Here is a 13002-nt window from a genome sequence, read left to right as displayed (position 1 = left end):
CCGCCGCCAGCCCCGCCTTGCGTGGCCCGTGGGAGCGGGCACGGGTGCCGGAGGCGGCGGGGAGGGCTGGGACGGGGCCCTGGCCAGGGGTTTCTCTCTCCCCCACCCCCTCCTCCCCTCGCCGCCGGTTCCCGTGAGGCTGCAAGTGCCGCCGCGGCAGCTGGGGGGCCGGCGGGGGATGCTGCTGCCGCCGCCCTGCCCAGCACCGGAGTGAGGGCAGGAGCTGGTGGCGGCAGGAGCAGCCCCGGCGGCGGGACGAGGTGAGCGGGGCGCGGGCCCGCGGGGCAGGTGGGTGCGCGCCCGGGATGGGAGCGGGGCCGGGGCGGGCAGTGCTCCCGCCGGGACCAGCCCGCCCGGGCTGGGGGCACACGGGGGAGCGACGGACGGGGCGCAGCCCGCGGGGTCTGACGGGCGGGAAGCGCTGCGCAGCGCCGAGTCTGGCTTTGGGGTGCAGAAACCTGGAGAAGTAGAGCCCCTGGGCAGGCGGGGTGCGGAGCGAGCCGAGGGCGACAGGGAGCCAGGGGTACTTCAAGCTGAGCCCGGCCGGTCATGCCAGATGCAGACGTAATTTAACGAGGGACCCCTCCGCCTCCCCTCCCCACATCTTGGGCAGGTTGGTTTCTGATACATGTAGGATCAGGCGAACGGAGAAATTTCTGTAGAGTTCTGAGGTGTTTTCTCTGGCTCAAGTTATCTAGAAATAATATTGAGTGGAAGAACAGTAATTCATAACAAAACTTTAAAGAGCAACAAGTTGTTTTACTGAAATCACACGCGCTGGGAAAAAATATCACCTCACTGATCCTGATAGAAACTGGCTAATAGCAGTATCTTGAAAACCGATTTATACCACAATTACGAGTTTCTGAAGCCTTAGCACTGTTCAAAACAAATTTCACCATATGTCTGAAGAGAGTCTTTGACAAGTCCCAAATCTGCACTTAAAATCTTCATTTTTACTTATGCAGATATAGGATATGATACTTACAATTATTTTCGTATTTGTTTGAAGTGTTTCCCTTTTTACTGTTTTTTTTTTCCTACTTGAAACAGGTGGTCCATTTTGCACCGCCTTCCCACTCCCTCTCGGGCTCTGCCCCCCAAAACCACCTCCGTATGCCTTTCTGTACAGTCATGGTGCAAACTAGATTAACCTTGTTGGACACTATGGGCTGGATTCAGAGGAGCAGAGGAGGGGGCTAATAGTCCTACATCTCCCAGCCATCGCCAGTGCAGTTCTCCTGTTTGGTCATGTATCATGGAGGAGAGTGACTTTGCAGGCTCTTCCCGACTTCCCCTCTTGAGTAGCATCTCTGTCACAGTTGGGACTTTTTTGCCTCCTACTCGAGTTTCACCACCCGGTGCAAACGCAGAGAGGATGTGCTGGGAGGGGCAAGGTCAGGGGAGTATCAGTGAGGTGTTGCTAAGGCTATTTCCCAAGCACTGTAGTGCCCCTGAAGGTGCTTATGCTAATTGTGGAAATTAGAGCCCTTAATTCTTGTTCTTGATTTAGTCTGAGGCTGGATGGTTGTGCACTTTTTTCACTTACTATTCTATGCTTCTCACCACACTGCAAGACTAAGTTCTCTTTGCAATGAGAAATAGAAGTTTCAGCCCCAAGAACCAAATCTGTTTCTGTGCTCTGTGCATTCACTGGGGTCTGGCCATCAATCCCTGTGTTGTGAAGACCAAATTCTTACATCTTTCCTAAATGTGAGAGTGAAAAAATTAGTTGGATGATTATTAGGAATAGGTTTAACTGAGCAGTGGTGATGGTTGCTCGGATGAAATACTATTCCAAAAGTTTGCATTTAATTGATGTAATTGAAGTTGTTGAAATGTAATTATTTTTAAAGAGGATTGATTATGGCAGGTTAATGACTAGAAACCATACAAAGCATCCCAAAATAATTTCTTTTGTTCTAAGACATGACAAGGTTGATGTTTGGAGATATCTCTAAAATTATTAGGGTGATCCTAACTCTGTGCCCAAGTATGTGTCAAATCTCATTACAGTATTTGACATCAGACTGTTCTACCCTTAACTTCTCAGAAAGTCCAGTGATAGAGTGGGTGACAGGCAGGCAAAATGTCGACATCATTCTCAAAGTGTCAGTAGACCAATATTGACAGAAAAGGTTGAACAGCTACCTCCTGTATAAAACTTTATGGCTCAGTGGAAGAATTCAGATTCCAGGTCTGTCAACCTGACACCCTTTCTACCATTCTCAAAGCTCAATATTTTTTTGGTATTTGATAAGATTACTAGGATTATTTTCCAGACTATGAGCAAAAATGTCAAGTGAGGTAGGGACACTTTTTCAGTTCATTCTCATTCCATCTGCATGTTGGATGCAAGCTGTTGCATCTATTTTTGGTTGCAAACAACCTCTTCTGCATAAATTGACAGCCTTTCTCAGTCACTTATTAACTGTAAGAGTGCAGAATTCTTTACCTGCACTAATTTGTGCCAAGGATTTTGAGAACATTATTGACGCCAAGTAGACTGAGGGAGGACATTGACAGAGAGGTGGTAGCTTTAGTACCAGAATCTTCCCTGCTGATGTTTCAAGGCTAAATCCATGTAAGCACTTTTTTTTGTTGTTGTTGTTCACCTGAGAAAGTTAGGTGAGATGAACTTCCCAGCTCACAAAACATGAGAGATTATCATCTTTTCATGCCTGCATGAAGTGATGGTGAAGGCAACACAATCTAGTGACTCAGTTGTCAAGACCATTCCAGAACCTCTTCTGGGCTTGGACACTGACCTCAGACAAACCATTTTCTTTCAGTTTTCCAGTTTCAAAAAAGTGAGGATAAGAACTGTACCTCACAGAGTCTTATTAGAAATACTTTGGTTAGAAACAGGGGTTTCTAAAGCACACTGGAGTTTCCATGCAAAAAGCTTTGCACTGTTTATGGTACGGTTGACATACAAGAAGAAGCAAAGCAGAAGGGTTCAAAAGTATCTGATCCTTTCCCCCTCCATTTTCAGGATGATTCAACTGACTGTTGTGGTTCATAGGGTTGGCTGACCACTTCTTTTATCTGCAGCCTTCATGTGGTCCTTATAACTAGAAACCAGCTATACTGTGTCTGAAACCAGCTATACTGATCTAAATCCATTCTGAAGTTGGAGGGAAAACTTTATGCTACTGGACTTTTGATTTTTATTTATTAATAGTTAATTTGGGGCACTTGGGGCTGGCATATTAACCTGCCTCTGCCTCCATTGCATGGAATAGAGACTGCTTGGTGTTGAATACTTACTTAGGTGGATGAGATACAGAACACCTGAGGGAGTGTCTAATATGGGTAAAGCAGTTAGCAGTTAGTAAGCCTGGGTTGTGACTTCTGATTCTTGAAAAATACTGGGTGGGGGAAGGAAGGAAGTGTTAAACCCAGCTGTGACATCACAGGTACAAATACACAATATTCTCTTGAGCAGAAAGGGAAGGCCATTGTGCTGTGTCCTCAGTTTGGAGACAGATTTGAATCCGTGCTCCTCTGGAGTTGTCAGAATGCAAGTACTTGTGGTTAATGGTGGCACTGAGTGTGTTACAGTGACCATTCCAACACAGTGCACAGGAGTGGGAATCTGCGATGACACATGCAAAGAGAAGAAAAGGAAGACAGAGGGAAAAAAGAGGGATGGGGAAGGGAAAAGAGACAGGAGGCAAGAGTGGCAATGATCCTAGCAAAGGGAACATTTTCCCGTAAGCAGTTCTGAATGTGATGTAAAAAATAACAACTGAAAGTTTTATTTTACTACACTGAGCCCAAATTCTTCCTTTGATCTCTGTACAAGCTTCCTTTTGGCATCTGTGGGAGATCAGTGGAGAGTGAGGAGTCTTGAATTTATGATGCAGCCTGTAGCCAGTCATGAAATGGAATTCAGTCCTCTCAAAAAAATTATTACATAGCTGTGAGTCAGCCAGAAGGTACACGCATGGTTCTGAAACAAATGATAAAAGTCAGTCAATACAAAGGTATCTCACAACCAATATAGTAGGTAAGTTATGTGAATATTCTGATCATTGCAGCTTAACTGTTGGCATCTGTTTTAAAGTTATTTTGGTGTCGTGCTAGTATCTACAGGAATTCCTTGATGGACTTTTTTTTTTTTTTTCCCTCTAATAATTTGCACAAATACACAATTTTTGAGACTTGTGACAGCATTCATCTTAATAAGTTAGAAATGCATTAAGTGTTTCTAACAATAAGTTCACTGCAACACTTTCTTAAATTATGGAATCCATTTAGTGATTTTTCCTAATTAAACTTTCTACATGAAAATAGCAATTGAGAACTTTAAAAGATAGATAACAGATGCACCAACCTGTCAGAGCAAACCAAACACACCAGAAATCATTAAACTTAAGACCATAGATTTCAGGATTTTTTTCAGATGATTAACATGAATAGCCAACATACATATAGGTCTCCTAATCTACCAAGAGATCACTTTTACTTGAAAGAACTTGACCTTCAGTGCTTCTCTTTGACTATTGGACTGCTGATACACTTGATGTCTTGAATTAAAACATTGAGAAACGAGGGGTTTGGGGGTTCCTTACATATGTAGTATGAGAAGCAGAGCATTTAGGAGCAACCCAAAGTAAAATCTAATATTGAAGTGTCACTGTAAATCATTCTTGCTGTAAGCAGCTATGCTGACTTTCTGCCTTCAGTCAGCAAATACTTCCAGGACCACTACACCGTTCAGAGTCTGCTGGGTTTTGCAAGCAATGGGGCTCCTGATCTGATACTTGTCTTCACTTAGGAGAACATGTTATAAGCCAGAATAGTAGTCTACAGTATGCTCTGCAAACAGAAAAGGGACCTGGTTCCTGCCACAGAATGCTGAAGTTGTCTTAGGCAGATTAGGTTAAGGAGATGAAAGACTCTTCATCTTTCAATTTCATGTCAACTACTCAAGACAGAGTTTAACAGATGTTGTCCTTTCCTCCAAGAAGTACTGTCTAACCTGTATTTTCTGCTTTGTGTACTCTATGCTTTCTTGTTACCTTGTAGCCCTAATCTTCCTGGAAAGGAGGACATTCATTCCCCATTTCTATTTTTCTACCCTCCGGCTCACCCATGGCCTGGCACCATTAATTAAACTTTTACTTGTGAAGTTTGCTTAAGAACTGCTTGTGTAGAGGAACATTACTAAAGACAAGCTCTTGAATGAATGTAGTACTGTGGAAGGATTTCCTCTGGCCCCATTAGTTCTGGCTCCTCTATTACCAGCTCGACATGGAAGCATAAGGGTAGGGAGCAGACTGATTGTACCAGTGAATGCAACAGATATGTGTCTCTCATACTCACTGCTGGTGTCAAAGTGTCCACCAAACTCAGGAGCTCCATGGAACCATCTGCTCATGGCTGTGTTCACATGAGCCATTGGACAAAAGTCCACAGTGACAAGGGAAAAGGGAGGTTGAGGTCTTGTGGTGATGGGGGTTCATCAGTGAATTTACAGATTAGGGACCTGGGTGTCGCACAGTTCTGTTTGCACCCTTTCATCTTCCCAGAAAGATTCAGGTACCTTTAAAGTTTTCAGTGAGTACCGTTTCAGGTGCACAGAGCAGATCTTTTTCAGGTCCTGTGTCACTTCTGCCAGATGCTGCAGTTATCTCTGATATTCCAGCAAGGCACAGTTCAGGCAACTTTAAATATCTGGGCTAGTGCCTCAACAGTAGGTGTGTGTGGTGGGGATTTTTTTCCTTATTCCCATCTTCTTCCAGCTTTCACCTCACTGCTGTCTTTGCCACAAACAACACACTTTTCTGCTCAGTTCTTTGATGCTGCTTGAAACCCTATTGTGGGAAGCCATGACTGAAAGTGTACACATGTACCACACTCAGTCTGCTATGGTAGTTGCTTCCAAGATGACCAATTTAGCTCTATATGTTTTTAAATATTTGGAACATATCATAATTGGTACTCACCAGGATCTTTTGACTAACCCTGGGCAAGCCAGCTTGGACTAAGATCTCTCTGAGAACATGTTCTACATTTAGCCTTTGAGGAGAAATTTAACGAAGCTATAGTTATATATACCCTGTCAACACTAAGTAGTATGCTCTACACCAGATGCCATTCCTTCTATATGAGTAAGTTCTGTAAGTATTTTGAATTGTGGAGGTAGCTCCTTACAGGAGCTTTGTGTTGGAAAGACAACAATCTGCTCAAAGGACAAGTAATCTATGCCACATATAAATCCCACAGATATTTTATGCCTTCTACATAGCCATAAATTTTGTAAGACTGTCGTATTCTTGCACAAATTATAAAATGTCATACCCTGCTGATGAATTTCCTCCATTTAGTGGCCTTCAGTATAGGAAAAACATAGATTTATAAACCAAGCTGTAATACTAAATCTTCTGCTGCCTGTGTTTATTATTTCAGGGAACCTTCCTAAAGTCCTTATCTCACCTTAGGGAGGCAACTGTATTTCTCCTGGTTTATGTATTAGAGATTGAAGGGGCTGGATCCAGTTAGTGAGTGACAAGCTGAGTATAAAAGTCTGGTTTCTAAACAACAGAAATGGCTTCCACTTTTTGTGCTACAGTGTCTTTTCAGTGCATTACTCCATATGATATCCTTGTCTAAAGCATTGTGATGAGGTTACAAACATAAATATCTTCAGTGATGTGTGATTATATAAATGCACGTATAAACATGAATTCTGAATATCATTTAGACTTCTGTCTTTAACAAACACATTGATAGCATATTGTGCTTCTTTTACTTCCCAGGATAGTCCTGAGTTGAATAATTTCAGTAGCTAGCTAGGGTACAATTACTGCTGATTTAATTTTTTAGGAAGCAGTGTTTACATAGTTAATGGTCTCTGATGTCTCATGTCCATTTTCATACCAAAGCCTTTGAAAGTATAAATCAGAAAGCTGAGCTTAATCTTAAACAGGCCTTTACCCTCCTTCCTCCACAGTTAGATCATGTACTTTGAATACTCTGCCTGGGAGCTTTCAGCTGAGAGATTTGAGCAGTGTCTCTCCATGAAGTGGTGCAGGATGCGCTGTGTCAGTGTATTGGCTTGCAGAGATGAGATCCCAATCCTCCAGGCTTAAGTAGCAGCTGGATGACACTTCTGGGGGTGGAAAATTCTTCGTGACTAAAGAAGGTGATGAGTATCTCAAGAACTTTAGAGGACCTGAGCTTTAGCTTCTCATTGTTAGTAACCACAACCTCTTCCTCTTCTGGAGCTTCTGCAACACTTGATGTATTTGTTTTATTCTACTTAAGCACTGAAGTTTTCGTTCACAGCCATGAAAGGCAGAGGGGTTTAGTTTAAATTGAAAACTGAGTTCAAATGAAACCACATGGTGTCTGATCATCAGAGTCACAGGTACATTATTACTGAGATTGTGCTCTGACCATGGGTGCATCAGGAACTCCGTGGCTGGAATCTGACATGGTCAGTCACCATATATTGGAAGTAGGCAGAATGAAGTAGATTAAGTATTTGGTAGTTGTTTTGCTTTAGTTATTTTCATTGCTTCCATAGCATCTATTTCAGTTTTCAGTTGGTAAACTGAGACATTTTATGAAGGACAAGAAAAATTGGACACTCTTAAAGGAAAGGAACTCAGTAGAATCAGAAATATCCATACATTCTGGTCTTTGTATAGGTGAACAATATGAAGAGAAGTGCAGTGGGTCTCTGTACTGTTGGACTTTGTGTGTGCAGTGACAGAGCCGAAGGTATGAATGTAGGGGCCTGGATCCCCCTGCTTGTCAAACTGGAATTGCTCTAGCTGAAGCAGGACATGTCTGACATTTTGTCATCAGCACCACAGCTGGCAATACAGTGCAATGAGAGATGCTGCAGGGGTAGCACTGAAACCAATAGCAGTGAGAGGGTCTGGAGCACATGGGGAGACCTGACAAGAGGCAGCAGTAGGGTGGTAATTGAGGTAGACAAGAGATCTGGCACTGTCTGCTGTTTTACAGACCTGCCTAAGGAAAATGTGGGAAGAACGTCATCCCTGTTGGAGTGAACAGGGTCAACAAGGTGAGACAAGGGACTATGAGGCCGAGTGCTCCCCATTTGTTTTTTGGTATGAGGATGAGATGCTTTCCCTATATAATGCCTGTTTTCTTTCTCCCCTAATAACTCATTTCTTGCATTGTACATCAGAATGTAATTGTAGAAATAGGCTTATTGCCTGCTGCTTACACTGAAGCATAGCACTTAATTTTCCTTGATTCTAGGTAGGGACTGTTGCTAGTTATAGCTGCAGATGATCGTATTTCTGAGAACCTTTAGGTTGGTGACAGGGCCTGGCAGGTGACACTGAAAATACCAATGACATCCTGTGAGAAGAGACCATTGACAAAGATTATTGTAGAGGAACAGATTATTTTAATGTCACTGTATCAAAACAGTGTAAATTACTCTGAAATTACTTATTTTGCCTGAAAGTTTTATAATTTTGCCAAAATGTCTTTCCTACAAGCAATGCCATGACATTGTTAATATTTGTGGTTTTTAAAGTAAAAATCTTATACTGGGGGGTATTTGTAGCAGTCTCATTTTCTTGCTCAATATGTCTTTTGTGATATTTATCAGGGCAATAGCTGCAGTTACTGAAGTCTAAAACAAATCTTGGTGCTGTAATTTCTATTAACATTGCAAAATGGGCAGAGCTGACACAACAATTTGTATCCTCCCTCTTTGTGCACCATGCCCAAAGAATTACTGATGTGTAACTGAGAATTGTTGACAGTTTTGCCAACAACCTGGGGGATGCAGAAGACTGTAGGTGACACCGAGGGTGCAGTTTGTCCTCACAATTTCCTGTTGCTGTTAGCAATTTGCAAACTGGCAGGTAGGTTTGGGGGAATGTCCATTAAAAACAATAACATCTTGTAAATTATAAGGAGTATGCTTGCACACAACACATGTGGATTTTGTTATTATAGGCAGTGTTTGAAACAACCCTACATTATATGGCCTTGTTTGAAAGGTCTCTCAGTAAATCAAAACACATTGAAATAGCTGTCTCAGAAATACGAAAGGTTGACTTGATAGAGTTTTAAACATACAATTCCAGACAGTAAAAATGATGACAACAGGTTGGCATCCAAATACTGTGTTTCATCCAAAGATCTGAAAGAGCTTTTAAAAATGTCTAATTGCAGTGTAACGAGTTCCCATTTTGTATCAAGGATTATTAAAGTAGAAAAAATGCACAACTGTAATTTTCAGGTTCAGATTTCTGTTGTTGGATACTTATGCTCATATTCACATCCTTGATCTAAATATAAGTTTAGATGGCAACTTACATTAAAATTTGGAAAAATATCTGATTTCCAGGCTCAGAGATTGAAAGGAGGAATTTTTGATAAGTATATGAAACATGTAAAAGCCTAAATAGTTTGTTCCACACTGGGATTCATCCTTTTTTCTTCCTTTTTTTTTTTTTTTTTTTTATGATTTGTCTCTGGCTTTAGACAGTAATTGCCAGTTAATGTGTCTCTGTGATGCTCACATTAATATTACACCACCTTCTTCAGAAGCAAAGCAATAAAAATTACTCAGGTATCTAATAACCTTACAACTAGGATGGAAAGAGAGTTCATAATTCTTAGTTAAGCATGTAATGCAGCAGTGCTGCTGTGTACCTAAGAATGCACATGTCCTTCCCAGGTTAAGTATTTTAGATGAGCAAGAGCTCATGTCCTGTTAACGAAAGGGATTATGAGACCTATATCTCTTAATTAAGGGAACATGATTTCACTAAAAGAGCTGGCAGTAGGGTAACTCATGGCAGATAACTCGTGGCTCTCATCTTTTCCATTCAATGCTGTGGGCTGATAGAAATTGAACACAGTGACCTGTGGGGTCATAGAATTTTTTGGGTTGGAAGAAGGCTTAAAGATCTTTCCATTCCAACCTCCCTGCCATGGACAGGAACACCTTCCATCAGACCAGGTTTCTCAGAGTCCCACCCAGCCTGGCCTCAAACACTTGCAATGATGAGGCATCCACAGCTTTTCTGGGAAACCTGTTCCAGTGTCTCACCATCCTCACAGGAAGAATTTTTCCCTAATATCTAATCTAAACATCTTTCAGTTTAAGACCATCACGTCCCATATGGTCACTACATCCCCTTGTAAAAAGTCCCTTTCCAGCTGTCTTGTAGCCCTTTTTTTTACTGGAAGGCTGCCATATGGTGTCCCTCAGACTTTTCCAGGCTTCTTATGTCAAAGGCTCCAGAGCTGGATGCAGCACTCCAGGTGGGGTCTCATGAAAGCAGAGTAGAGAAAGAGAATCACCTCCCTTGATCTGGTGACCAGCCAGGATATGGTTGGTTTTCTGGGCTGGAAGTTCACATTGCTGGGTCATGACAGTTTTTCCATCCACCAGTACCCCAAGGCCTCCTTGAGCTGCTCTGAGTTGCCTTCCCTGTACTCTCTGCCTGTCTTTCCTGTATACTTAGCCCAGTTAAAATTAAAGTTCTCTAGGTTAATACTGTGGCATTGTTTCATCCAAAAATTTCACAGAGGACAGTTTTTCAGTTGAGCGGTTTCTGAAATCCAGAGACCTATTGCCTTGGTACCAGCCACTCACTTATTGTCTCCTGTGCCTCGGGAAAACACCTGTGAGAATTCACCTTCTCCCCGTGGTCCTCAGTTATCAAATAACCCTGCTGGAACCACAGGCAGGTGGGTGATAGAGCAGTCCTGTAGCTATACTGTGGCATGCAGGGCTGAGGCTGGCCTGGCTTCTCTGTGTGTTACTAGATGTGGGCAACTGCAAGGATGACATTAAGCTATTTTTGTTTCACCTTTGCTGGTCTTATGCCAAGAACAGCTTGGAGAACCTTGGCATGACTTGTACAGCAACGTTTACTTTGTGTAATTGTTTGCTGCAGCACGAAGTCTCTTCTCAGTCAACTGTTTAAACTATGGGTGGTAACAGATGCTTAGATTCCTTGCTTTCTGCTATCTTTAATTTTTATTAATAAAGCAGTAAAATCCTTATCTGCATGGATTGTGTAAATTGTAAAGAGGCAAAAAATAAACCTCTCTCCCAGTTTATTTTGTTTGTAAAGCCCTCTGCATGCCTGACATCTGTTTTAACATGGTGTGTGTTTACAGTACAACTTAAATGGTTAAGAGTAATAGTTACATTAAAAATATACAGATGTCCTCATTCTGAACAAAATTCATAAGTATATCAGATTGTAAACCTTATCCCATTTCTTACTCACTATACCTGTGTTTTTCCTGAATGCCTGAAGAAAGAGGATCTTGTGGTTCCTCTGCAGACTGATAACTGAGCTGTCCTTCTTACACTATCTTCTTGGGCCATTTCCTCAGAAATATTCTGCATGTTCCAAGATTCTACATCGATGCATATAAAACTACAGTAACAGCTGCTTGACATGATACTATTCTAGGAATACTCTATGACTGTGTAAACACAGATTGTGTGATAAAGTGAATCTCAATTGAAAAATCAAAAGGTCATTCTCGTGCATTCTGTACTGAGATGAAAAATGAAAAAAAATGGATGAATAGAGCAGTACAGACTTAAGATCATGTTGTGAAGCTGAGCTAGTTTTTTCTTCAGCTCTGTCTTGGATCATGTGTTTCCATGACAGAAGTGATTTCAACTCATTTATATAAAATAGCAAATTGATCATTCAGGTTCAATTGTGATTTGAGGAAAAAAAGTGCTCCCTGGCTACAGTGTGATTTAATCATGCATAAGCAATCAGGTAATTACAAAAGAAATTTAGGTAAAATTGAAAGCAGGTTCTGAATTTTTAATTAGCTTTACACAGATTTTAATATTTGTTTAGAAATTTGTATTGGGAATCAATTTAGTTTGCAGTTCTTCAGGTAAAATTAGCTGTTTCATAGTCTTAAATTGCTATTAGTTTGGAAATCAGAAAGCATGTGCCTGACTGTTGGATCCTTTTAAGATCACACAATATCAAGAGAAAGGAAGCTTGTCAGGTGTTGATGCTGAACATCCTTTTGCACTCAAAAATGAGAGCAGAGTTTGAACCTTTCTTCAAAGCTGTGTCCTCTTTTAATCCAGCTCCTGGCTTCTGGGACTGTGCATTTTCCATAAATTTCCTGGTGTCATACCTTCCCCACAATGCAAGTTCGATTTGATCCTCTTGCTGTGTGGTCTGACCATTGGCAAAGCATGCTTGGAGGTTCATGCTCTACAGGTGACATATGTGTTCTTCAGCCCAGGGTAAAATACCAGTTTTTGAGACCTGAGTCAGGCATCTGAGCAGATTGCCAGCACGTTCACAAACAAAACAGCAGATGCTTGTGGTTCACTGTGAATAGGGAAGAGGAGATTGAGGATGTTGTGGATTATACTGCTCCAAAGAAGAAGTGAGGGTAGGATTTGACAGAGAAACTGAAATTATTTAAATCAAATCGTGGAAACATATAAAATTTATATAGGGAATTTCTTACTTTCCTATTTCCTATTAATTTCCTATTAGCAATAATTGTAGCTGTGTTTATTCAGCAATCTGTTTTTCTGGAGCTCTGCTGGAAATAGATATATATTTAAAAGTCTACATATTTACAAGTCTATATAAGACACTTTGGCTTAGGGAAAGCTGATCTAACTGCAGTGGTTGATCCATTTCAACATGTGTCACATGCATTAACAGTGTTGTTTTAAAGCTGCAAGTTTTGATAGGCTGCCATGATGCAAGCTTTATTGAACATGGCTAGATCCCAGAAGATGCAGCAAAGTTGATAGGAACAGCTAGGCTGATAAGCATATAGGCTGACAAATACACAAAGACACACTGATGGGTTTATGTGTTTCTAACTACATAAATACATTAAATACCTGAATATAAACATATGTTATAAATTCAGAAATATTAATCACCCAAATACAAAAATGTGAGCCATGGTGGTCTCTGATTCAGAGTTCTCAGTAGAACATCAATTGTATGATGACAAACACCCATGGTAAGGACAATC

The 13002-nt window shown here is 41.4% G+C and overlaps 1 protein-coding gene across 1 annotated transcript in view; it reads left to right on the top strand.

Annotated features, from left to right (window-relative positions):
• Window positions 1–208: 208 nt before the first annotated feature.
• Window positions 209–13002, top strand: part of CASR (calcium sensing receptor) — a 73769-nt gene continuing 60975 nt past the window's right edge. The window contains exon 1 of the mRNA XM_005523860.2: window positions 209–260. The gene's annotated coding sequence lies outside the window, so the exon portion shown is untranslated. The remainder of the gene's footprint in view (window positions 261–13002) is intronic.

The sequence above is a fragment of the Pseudopodoces humilis genome, chromosome 2 (assembly GCF_049639895.1).
Source record: "Pseudopodoces humilis isolate 2021_Gansu_Grassland_sample_001 chromosome 2, ASM4963989v1, whole genome shotgun sequence".
Taxonomy (NCBI): domain Eukaryota; kingdom Metazoa; phylum Chordata; class Aves; order Passeriformes; family Paridae; genus Pseudopodoces; species Pseudopodoces humilis.
Note: the sequence above shows the minus strand (reverse complement) of the source record. Positions and strands in the feature narration are given on the sequence as shown.